At 37.4% G+C, this 11,816-nt stretch overlaps 1 pseudogene; it reads right to left on the minus strand.

Annotated features, from left to right (window-relative positions):
• Window positions 1-678: 678 nt before the first annotated feature.
• On the minus strand, window positions 679-11,166 carry LOC132213946 (serine/threonine-protein kinase 35-like; annotated as a pseudogene).
• Between the last annotated feature and the right edge of the window lie 650 nt (window positions 11,167-11,816).

The raw sequence follows: 11,816 nt of genomic DNA on the forward strand, positions 1-11,816 counted from the left end.
TTATTTATTTATTTATTTATTTATTTATTTATTTATTTATTTATTTTTGCTTAAAGTATTACAAAAAGTATTACATATGTCTCCTTTTTAAAAAAATTAATATATCATGCCTGTATGTATTCTTAAAACCCAAATCCAAGAGGGGAAGAGGAATTTGAGAAGATTATGCACTCTGGGTCACAGCATGATGAGCAGTCCTTTTTAGTTATAAACATATTTGCTTCATAAAATCATTGAATGGTATGAAAAGTCATGTGGCAAATGCATTTGTCTTATGCACATGAAAATCAATTTAGAAAAGATATCTGTGCCTTCTTCTCCACCACATGTTCAGCCTTACAAACTATTTTCTTAGTACTCAAAGCAAACATTTGGGAAGATTCTGAGATTATGAGACAAGTTCACCTCATTTTGCATTGCCATCTGGGTGCAAAATCCAAAATAACACCATTTCTTCACCAAAGCTATTCCTGGAAGACAGAGAGCTATGGCTGAATTGAGGGATGCTTTGATTTAAAGCTTAGTCTGGTTTCATCAGAATTCTAACCAATTTCAGAGAGGGGAGAAAGGAATCCATTCCAGAACCTCAGAACTCAGCCCAAGCTTAGTCATTTATTTTATCACATGACATGGTATAGATTTAATGTATACTTTTTGTTTTTCAAGACAAGAAAGTTACTAAGGACACTTGTCACTAGGTCTGCCATTCTCAGGCTAAAAATGGAGAATGCTGGAATGAGGTTATTATGATAAAGGCTGGAATGATTTTTGCTTCGAACAGACTGAAAACTTGTTACTATCCATTTGGGAAGGGAAAATATCAAAGTTCATACAATAATGAAACAGATGAGTATGGACGTAGTATCACCCAAGTCTGAAAAATATGTTAGGGAGTCAGAGAAAGGGATGTGTGGTTTTTAATGGTTAAAGCATATAAGTCTTATTTAAAAGTACATACTCTTACAAACAGCAGTTATCTACTTAAAATTTATCCCAAAGTAAAGGCAGTGTAGGCTGGCATTGTAAATTATGAAGAATAGCTTTCATTGGTTTGTAGCTGCTTTAGAATTTCTATTGAGCATTTGTTTCCCTCAAGTCAAAGCTAGATGCTTTAATATTTATTTCCCATTGGCCCTTCTTTACCGCCCCAGCACCACACTCGTATTTATTAAATAGGTCAGGTAGTAATAATCTGAAATCCCTATTGTGGTTTAATATTATACCTTAATCTTTTCTTAACTGATATTATAATCAATTTAATAGAGTGTTTTCTGCTCTATAGATGCTGTACCTGACAGAGAGCCATAAATGTTAAAATGTGTGTCTAAGTTTCTAAGATGCTCTAAGCAAAAACAAACAAACAAATAAAAAACAGGTGGAAGGACAATGTGAATGAGTTCATGGCTTCGTTGGAAGAAAAAAGTTTCTGGGACCAGCAAGATGGCAGTATAGGGATTTCTAGTGCTACTTGCCCCCTACAAGAAACATCAATTTGAACCAATTTCTACTCCTGAGAATGCCTTCACAGGTGCTAAGGATTCCAGTAGTTAGTGGTACAGCACTTGAGTGCAGCACAGAAATGGGAAGAGATGCGCTGAAGATGGTTGGAAAGACACTTTCACGTTACTCCTGTGACCTCTACCACAAACCCAGTCAGCCCTGCACGGAGTGAGACACCTTCCATTCAACTTCCCCAAGAACCCCAGCACCAAGCTTGCACTAGTGTCACCAATAAAGGTTTCCATACTATGGAATGAACTTTCTGTTCCTGGAATTTCCTTCCAAATCTGGCTTTTTCCTTTCTTTTATTTTTCTTTCAGCTATCACCAAAATAATGGGGTTAATAGAATGTCTGTGTGTATATAACACAAAGAGGTAATAGAGAGCTCCCTGAAATTTGAAGGAACAAACCTGGAGTACCCATTACATGCTATGCAACCTAAGGAAAATTCTTAATGTCTTCTTTAATTTAAAGATAATAATAATATAATATAATTATAATAACATAAGTTTTCTTCAAGTCAAATGAACTAACCACCAACCCTCCCATGTGTTGCATTTTCTAGAGTAAGCATTTATTAACTGATGATGAGATAAAGTGTAAAGACACTTGGCTCAAATGTCAACCCCCTGCTCAGAAGACTTCTCTAGATTTTCTAACTCAAACTGAAATAGTTCCATTGTATTTCCTCATTGAGATTTGGGTGGGGGGGTGATAAAAAGCACTCAATTCTCTTCAACCCTACATTTCCCCCAATTCCACAGGACCATCTCCTGGGCCCAGGATGAAGAATCCAATACAGTGAAAGTACATGAAAAACGAAAAGTACCCTCACTTCCTTTAAATACACCCAAGATGTTTTGCCCTGAATTTTAGCTGCACATGTGACTGGGCCCATTCTAGATTCAGGTTCAAAGACATCAGGCCATTCCTGTGGCTTAGCACCTAACATATCCTTCAAGAGCTGCTTGGTCCCCTCAGGCATGGTAGTTCTGCATTTCTGGGGAATATGCAAGTCCATCTGTGGGTTTTCTAACTGTGTCTTTCCAACAGGGACAATCTCGGCCAGGTCCTCCTTGGTCTCAGTTAACGATTCTTTCTATCATTGCCCGGATGGAAATGCTCAGGGCAAAAATGTCCTGTGTGCAGTGTCCCTTCCACACTTCAGGGGCATGTAGAAGTCTGAGCCACAGGCTGAGGACAGCCACTGTTTATTCACAGTCACATTTTTTGTTGTCTCCATTGTCCTCTTTGCCTGGAGGCTAGAAAGGGAGGTGTCACCAGCGCCCAGAGCAGGGACCTTGCTTAGTGCCGGGGTCCGACCCCAGCAGGTCCAGGGGTCCCCAAAGGTGTGGACCGAGTCAGCAAAGAGGGAAAGACTCTGAGGCAGTGTTCAGTTGATCAGCAGCCTAGCCAGGATCTCTAGCCAAGTTCTGGTTAGGATCTCCAGCCAGGTTCTGTGTCCATGTTCTCTTGCTAGGTTCTCCAGCCAGGTTCTCCAGGTTCTCCAGCCAGGTTCTGTAGCCATGTTCCCTCACTAGGTTCTCCAGCCAGGTTCTGTGTCCATGTTCTCTTGCTAGGTTCTCCAGGTTCTCCAGCCAGGTTCTGTAGCCATGTTCCCTCGCTAGGTTCTCCAGCCAGGTTCTGTCCAGGTTCTCCAGCCAGGTTCAGTCACCAGGTTCTAGTCAGGTTCTCTTGCCAATTTCTGTAGTCAGGTTCAGTCCAGGACCTTTTGCCATGTTCTCTCCAGCGAAGTTCTTCTGTCTCTAGGTTCTGTGTAGGTTCTGTCTTCTAAGTTCTGTCTTGTTACATCTGTATTTATACCAGTTGATTCCAAGCCTATCAATCTCTATTCCAAAGGTTAGGGCGTTTCTTATGTCCATTCCAGGGAGTAAAGATTATGTAGCTTAAGCATGATTGTTCGTAGTTAAAGTGATTAATTACCCGCCTGGCACTTAGTTAAGAGGTTTTATTCCCTCCCTAACTTCAGGGGAAAATCCCTACCTGGGGAAACAACCTTTCTCAGAGACCTTGGTTAAAACACATAGTGCCAAGAAGGTGAGCAAACATATTAAGAACAGTATTCCATATATGTCAGGTCCCTTGAAACAGCAAGCATGGACCGGCTCCCGGCAGCTTAGTCCAAAGTCTGCCTCCTTAAGAATGTCTGTCCCTGATCACTTGGGGATGCTCTCTGGCTTTAGGTCCCTGTGCACGGAGTGCTTTTGTGCAGGAAGGCAGTTGCTCCTGAGCTGGAGCATGAGGTCTTTGTTGGTGGCTGGGTCTGGATTCTGGAACAGGACATGCTGATTGAGGACACCACCTTCACAGGACTGCGACAAACCAGAGATAGCAGGGCTGCTCCGCATACCCAGCATCCTTTCTCCTTTGAGCGAGGTCTCCGCCAGGTAAAGCTGAGAGCTTTTGTGGCCGGGGTTCATGCGCTGGGCTAGCGCACTGCTGCAGGACGCCCTCCTCCAAGGGCACGATGTTCTGGTGGCACCACCTGAGGCTGGCCAGGGCCTGGAATCCCGCCAGCAAAGCTGTACTTTCTCAGGGCATCCGGCATATCTTCCTGACCAACACAGGACGTGCAGCATCAGCCTCTGACACTTCATCCACGCAACCCTTCCATAGAGCTTCTGTGTCCACTGGCCGCCCATAGGCTGGGGCACCGCAGTGCGACCCGCTGCTGCCTCACCTAGGCTTCTGTCCTTCGGCCTCAACACCACTGTCAGTAAAGTTTCCAGAAAAACTATTAATATGTTAAATTTATGATAAAAGATGATTGTTTTGAAACTTCCCCTTTGTAAGTTATAGCTTTCAGGACAGTGTGAATATAATGTTAATGTGAATTACAAAGCATTATTAAAAACGTTTCCATTTGCTTCTATCTAGGCCTTATAATAGCAGGAAGAATCCCACCTGCCTCATTCTTTCCTGCTTGAACAGATGGATCATAAAAATAGGGGTTCATCCAGGAACATTTAGTCTCATCCCATTACACCTGCTGGCCAAGGGAGAGATACAAAACGGCCACTCAAATTCATATACTTATAACCACCTAAGAGAATGGGTCTGTAGGTCTTGCTGGCCAATTGGGTTTGTCCTTGGCTTGTTCCCAATATTAAATAAAATAAATGAAAGTAATTGCTGACCACTAGATATCGTATGTCTGCAGAACCCAAGAACTGTATGACTTCAAGAATAGGTAATGAAAAAGGACCTGTAATACAGGCAAAATGTGAGGAGTAAATACATTATTAATTATTTGAAGAAATGGTCAAGAAATGGGCCTCGTACAAAGGCCCATAAATCAGTGCTGTCTTTGAGAGTGGCATAGTCATTTTCAGGGATGCCCTGTAATCTACCCTAGGGAACATAATATGAACGTGAAAATATTTATTCAAGTGTATGTCCATGGGAGTTTAACATTGGTCATGGGTGACAAATGGTTGGAAATAAGCATAATTTGTGTTTATGATGGACTGCATAAAGAAACCATAATATTGGTACATAATGCAAAACTTGACATACATCAATAATGATGAGTAAAATGGAAGTTATTGAAATCTATATTTTGTCCATGAAAAAGGCATATTGCATTCATTGTCTATTATAATGCAAACTATGTTTGGATACTTTGCTACCTTTTCAATTGCAGCTATGTTTAGAACAGTTGCATGAAACGTGTAAATTGCCTAATTTATACTTTATCTTTCACCCTCCCAACAGCCAATTCAGTCATTTTCCTTAAATTGTTCAAGCCTATGAAAAAAACAATCAGTCAAAATTATCAATAGTTATTTGAAAGAAAAATATTAGACACATTTGTCAAACTGAAAATCGGTATAGGCTTAGCCTTATATTCCCTTCTGTAGTTTTCCAATGATAGAAAGTGAAACAGTTACTTACCTAATTATTGTTTATCTTTTCCATCAACTGAGAGGAGATTTATTATTCTGTTAGCTCTAACATGCCCCCTCCCCCCCCAAGAAAAAATACATGTAGGACACTCACTTTTCAGGAAGTCCCTTTATTGGAGTCTGGTTGTATATGAGATTTCACCCTTAGAGAACTGTCCAAAAGAATACTCAAAAGAGTGTGTATTTTAATTAACCATAGACTGAGTGGCTTATAGACATAAGAAATTTGTTACACTGCTGGAGGCTCAGACATTCAAGATCAAGGTGCCAGCAGATTCAGTGTCTAGGGATAGCCAGCTTCCTGTAAACTTCTATGGTAGAAGAGGCAAGGAACTCTCTGGAGACTCTTTTTAAGGGCACTAATTCCATTCATGAGGTCTTTGCCTTCATGAGCTACTCACCTCCCAAAGGCCACACCTCAAAATGGCATCACACTGGGGATTAGATTTCAACATATACATTTTTGGGAGACACAAACATTCAATAAATAGTAAATTGTCTGGACAACTGTGTCAGAAATAAATTGAACAAAACTTATGGGTTTATTTTGGACTTTCAATTCTATTCCATGGGTCTTTATTGCTGTTACTATGCCAGTACCACACTCTTTTGATTACTGTAGCTTTTTTTGTTAAGTTTTGAAATTGGGAAGTGTAAGTTCTCCCACTTTGTTCTTTCAAGATTGGTTTGGCTCTTCTAGGTCCTTTATCTATCTATCTATCTATCTATCTATCTATCTATCTATCTATCTCCATATCCATATCCATATCCATATCCATATCCATATCCATATCCATATCCATATCCATATCCATATCCATATCCATATCTATATCTATATCTATATCTATATCTATATCTATATCTATATCTATATCTATATCTATATCTATATCTATATCTATATCTAATCTATATCTATCTATATCTATATCTATATCTACATCTACATCTACATCTATATCTATATCCAAATCTATATCTATATCTATCTATATCATCATCTATATATATAAAAGGTTAATATGCTAAGTGTCCTTCCCTCAGTCTGGGTAATGATGTCACGTAGCAATACCCGGCTTCCTCTAACTAGCAATGACTAGCCTGTTACAGTTTCTTCAGCCAAGGAACATGACTTGCTTTATAGCCAGGTGGAAACACTTTACACTGTAACCAAATGTCTGTGAAGCATTTTCCTGTACCTCATCTCATTTGATCCTCACAGAAGTCCTGGAGTAGGTAGGTGGGAAACTCAGTGGAATCCTATTTTCTTTTCATTAGCCAGAAAACAGAGATTTAGAAAGTTTAGAAACTTGACCTGACTAAAAAGAAATAAGAAATGGTGGACCTTGAAAATGACTTCAGGTTTTCTCACTGCATAAAATATAGTTAAACACTGCTGCAGTTAAATATTTTACCCTTTGTTCTCCCTTCATGATCTACAATAATAATCTGCTTCATGTTGATATTTACTGTTGTGTTGCTGACAATTACCTGAAAGAGAAGTTGGGTGCTTTACTGGGCTGGAAAAGTTTAGCTAAATCAGAAAGCAGGTCTAATTAAGCAAGTTTGTTCTTTACCTATAAAAGGCTAAGTTGACTCTCACATGCATGATACATATAAAGCTCTCGATCGCACGCATGGGTTTCCATCTGTCATTGTTGATCATGAATTTGGTTGACACTTCTATTATAGAGAAAGGGTGAATAGTATATTAAAATATTTCTTCTAATTAATTTCTTTTCAATGTGCCCGAATTTGTGCACTGGTCCACTCGTATATTCATATGAATTTTAGGATCAGTTTATAAATTTCTGCAAAAGGTAGAGGGATTGTGATAGGATTGCACTGAATTTGTAAATCATTTTAGGAAATGGATCATCCTAAAAATTAAGGCCTTCAATCTATGAAAGCTGGATGTTTTTCCATTTATTTAGGTTTTTCCATTTATTTAATTTCTTTCAATATGTTTGATATTTTTCAGTGTGCACTTTTTATTTAAATTGATTTCATGGAGGAAGGGAGAGGAAGACAGAGATAAAAGCATCAATGATAAGAGAGAATCATTGATCGGCTGCTTCCTGCATGCCCCCCATTGGGGATTGAGCCTGCAACCCAGGCATGTGCCTCAGACCATAATTGAACCTGGGACCCTTCAATCCCCAGTCCGATGCTCTGTCCACTGAGCGAAATCCACAAGGGCTTCAGTGTGTACTTTTATTGTTGAAGTCATACATAAATATTTTTTGATAGTGGAATTATCTTCTTAATTTCACTTTGGGATTAGTCATTGCTAGAAAAAAATCTGAATTCAAAATATTACCTCTTTAAATGCCTTGTCTCCAAACAATTACAATATAAAGTACTAAATAAGGGTTAGTACTTCAATATATGAATTTTGAGGGGAAACAACACAGCTGTAACAATACTATTTGCTGATTCACCATAGGAATGTATTGTAAACAAAACTTAATACATTGTTGTGTATGTTGAGTGACTAAAATGAAAGGTTCTTAGGGAATTCTGAATGCCATATTTCACTCAATAACAATATTTTTATACATCAGTCTGTGCAAAAGAAAAAACAGTGAGCCAAAAAACAATGTCCCTGCTCTAGTGAACTTTAAATTTTAGAGTGTGGGGATAATAAGTCCTAAAAAACAAAAGAACTCAGAACAGTGGGTGATGGGTTAAGTGATTTTGTGAACTAAAATCTCGAATGGAAATGAAGTCATGCAATCTACAAAATTTAATATTTTATATAATTGTAATAAAATGACTCATGTAAAGGTCATGGAAAAAAACTAACTGAAAACCATATTAAAGATGTATTTACACTGTTTCTTTTTTATATTAAAATATATTTTATACATGAAGAGTTTTATCCATGGTGAAACTGAGGCAGATAACTTAATTAAATTGCCTAAGGTCATATAACTAGTTGGGAAGGGGAGTTACGACATAAAAAGACATTCCCAGACCTTCCCTATTTTTTTCTAATTCACCATTACAATTTTGCTTGATTGACTCAAATTTTAATTTTCAAACATTAAGATTTATTTGATTGATGCCTTAAAATCCTAGAGGGCCCTAATCGGTTTGGCTCAGTGGAAAGAGTGTCAGCCTGCGGACTGAGGGGTCCCAGGTTCAATTCCGGTCAAGGGCACATACCTTGGTTGCGGGCACATCCCAGTAGGAGGTGTGCAGGAGGCAGCTGATAGATGTTTCTCTCTCATCGATGTTTCTAATTCTCTATCCCTCTCTCTTCTTCTCTGTAAAAACTCAATAAAATGCATTAAAAAAAAGTCTAGAGTGTAGGTAAACTATTTTGTCCCTCGAAAACAGCCTTTTCCTAATTCCTCCTTGATAAAATATATAACTTATTCTTTTATTTCTTACTCTTAAATATTCATTTTTGGTACCACCTAGAGAGCCTAATGTGTCTGTTCTATATATACGTCATCTAGTTGATGTATATTCACTTTTTTCTTAAAAAAAGTATTATTCAAAAAGACCTCAGTTGATGGGAATTCACTTTTTAAATTCTAAAAAGTTGTCAGTAATAGAATTCAGCATTTTATAATTATAATGAATTTTATTTCTTTGAAAATATGCAAATAAGAGGAAATAGTGACCTTTTTCTGTTTGCACCTATGGAATTAACTGTTTTTCCTTGCTTCAACCAAAATGATTATAGGATTAGCTATAATCCTATTACTATATGTGGATACTCTTCATGAGATTAGCAGATTCCCTCTCTATAGTATTTAATTACATGTTTTCCAAAGAAGATTTTGTGCTTATCTGTGAATATCTTGTATGTGATAAATACCAGCTGATAGGACAATATGCCTGGTAAAATATTGATTCAAAGATCAGTACAGTACAAAGAGTAAATTGTCAGTAGTATTCTGTGAAAGAGATAAAAAGTAAATGAAAAAGCAAATTTTCTGGGTATTTGACCTTGCATTAGAAATTCTATCTAGAATATGATAGTATTACTATAGAGTTCAGAAAACAAAAATCATGATAGATTAATACAGAAATTCCAAATTGCTAGCCTTGAGATTACCCACCACCTCCAAAAATAAGAATAAAAAAGAGCAAATATTATTGAAGTAAGACAAATTGGTATTTTCTGGAATTGGAATATTAAATCTATGGTTAAAGAGATAGAATAGAATAATTTAATTGAGACCTTAATGTTTTGTTATTGAAATAATTTGTAAATTAAAGTATAATGCTCCTTTTAAATGTGATAGATTACATTTTTCTCTTCTGGACTAGGTTTATTTTGCTTCCCAATTTTTTTCTGTTTGCAATTTCTCCCACAAAGTTTGCAGAGAAGTTTATTGACCTTGGGTTGCCTTTTCCAGTATCTGTAAAACTTTCTCATAAAGAAAATATCAACCAACTTCTGAGATCTGTGTAAGACATGTTAGCCTAGAGGTTGTAGAGCTCCATTTAAAACCTGATTGATGGGTTCTATCATGTTTTCCCTATCATTCTCTTGAGCATTAAAAAAACCCACACATTTTTAACATGAAAAATCTTTCCAGAAATTGACACAGTATAATGGTTTGATAAATATCATCATTTATATTAACTCAGATAGATTGAACCAACATCTAAAACCCAATTTACTTTGATATATAGGTCTAATACACATATATTTAATTATTTTGATTGGTGTGGACACATTACTCACCCCCACAAATCAGAGACTACAAAGAGGTCCTTGGTATGTATAATGTTAAATGTTCTGCAACTGTTTCAGGAAGTCAGATAAGTCAGGCCTCTGTTCAGTGGTCCTAATAACATTGTTTAACTTCTTTGAGACTCAGTTCTCTCATATATAATCTTATTACTTAAAGTGCACTCTAACAATATCTATTTCATAGGGATAGTATCCTAAGTTTTATACCGTTTATCCTCCCCTAAATTAGCTACCTTAGAATGTGGAACCACTTAAGCCATGTCGAACTCCAGTCTTTCAAAATGGGGATGCCCAGCTCATGCGCTTCCTTTGAGTCACGAAAACCCACCATATTCTTTCATTCTTTTCTGTAGCTGATCTTCTCTTCCTTGTGAGCCATTGTCCTATATACTATCTGGGAAACTTACATTTTTCAATGTAAAACATCTCATTCCTTCTAGTTTATTTTTCTTATTTTTTTAATTAATCAAAAATTTTTATTGAAGTATAATTGGCATACATTATATCAGTTTCAGGTGTTGAACATAATGATTCTAGATTTGTACATATTGCAAAGTGACCACCTCAGTAAGTCAACATCCATCACCATACATAGTTACAGAGTTTTTGTGTGTGATGAGAATATTTAAGGTCTACTCTCTTAGCAACTTTAAAATATGCAATACCTCTAGTTTAAAAAAATATCCTTTCAGTTTAACTATCCTTCTAAATATTCTAAATATTTGATTACATTTAAAATGTTTAAAATTTTGAAACATCTATCTCTTATCATAAATAGTTTAAATAAGCTCTTATAGATGATTCAGTCCATTTAGGGGGAGGGAAAAATCATCCCTGAGTTCTGTCCTTTACTCTTAATCCCCTTTATGGAATCTGGGCATAGACAGGTACTTAATGCATTTATAGTTGTAGGGATAAGGGGCTCTTCTGTGGGCGCTGTATTTTCTGGATCTCTGTTGCATATTGACTAACTGAGGATCCTCTTCCAAAGGTGATTTTGAGGTAACATTGCGACGTGACATGCTGGAAGTCACTGCAGGAGTTGTTGGTCAAAGTAGTTGCTCCTGCTATCTAAGCCACTAGAGGGGTTCAGAATATGTCTTCCCAAAATATGTCACTTTGTTAGACTGATTGCTTTGAAATAAAAGCATTTAAGAAACAGCAGGTGTAGGGAGGGCACTCTTTCTGTCCTACTGAAAGCAGGGGGGAAAAAACCCCATGTGAAAGGGCACACCCTCATCCCAGAAGGCTTAACACATGCCTGCCACCAGAGACAGGGAATCGGGGGCTAAGCAATCTGTACAAACAAACCTTGTTAAACTAACCCTTATCGTCCTGATTACATTTCCATCATTTACTACCCTTGGCTTAAGCCCCTTTGTTTTGTCAATTCTTTACAAATTCATCATTTCTTTGCCTAAAAGGTATAAAAGCTTCTTGCTTTGGTCACTTCTTTGGGTCTTTATGTTCCTCGCGAAGGATCCCCTGTGCATGTGAAAATTCAATATAATTTGTACGCTTTTCTCCTATTAAGGTATCTTATAGCAGTTTAATTCTTAGGAGTATCCAGAGACCCAAAGAGAAAAGAGGAGAATTTTTTACTCTCCTACCCCACAGACACCTGGCCTCTGGGCCCAGCTGAGCTTCACGTAGGGCAGTCACCAAAGCAAGC

This window comes from Myotis daubentonii, chromosome 12 (genome assembly GCF_963259705.1).
Source record: "Myotis daubentonii chromosome 12, mMyoDau2.1, whole genome shotgun sequence".
In the NCBI taxonomy this organism is placed as follows: Eukaryota; Metazoa; Chordata; class Mammalia; order Chiroptera; family Vespertilionidae; genus Myotis; species Myotis daubentonii.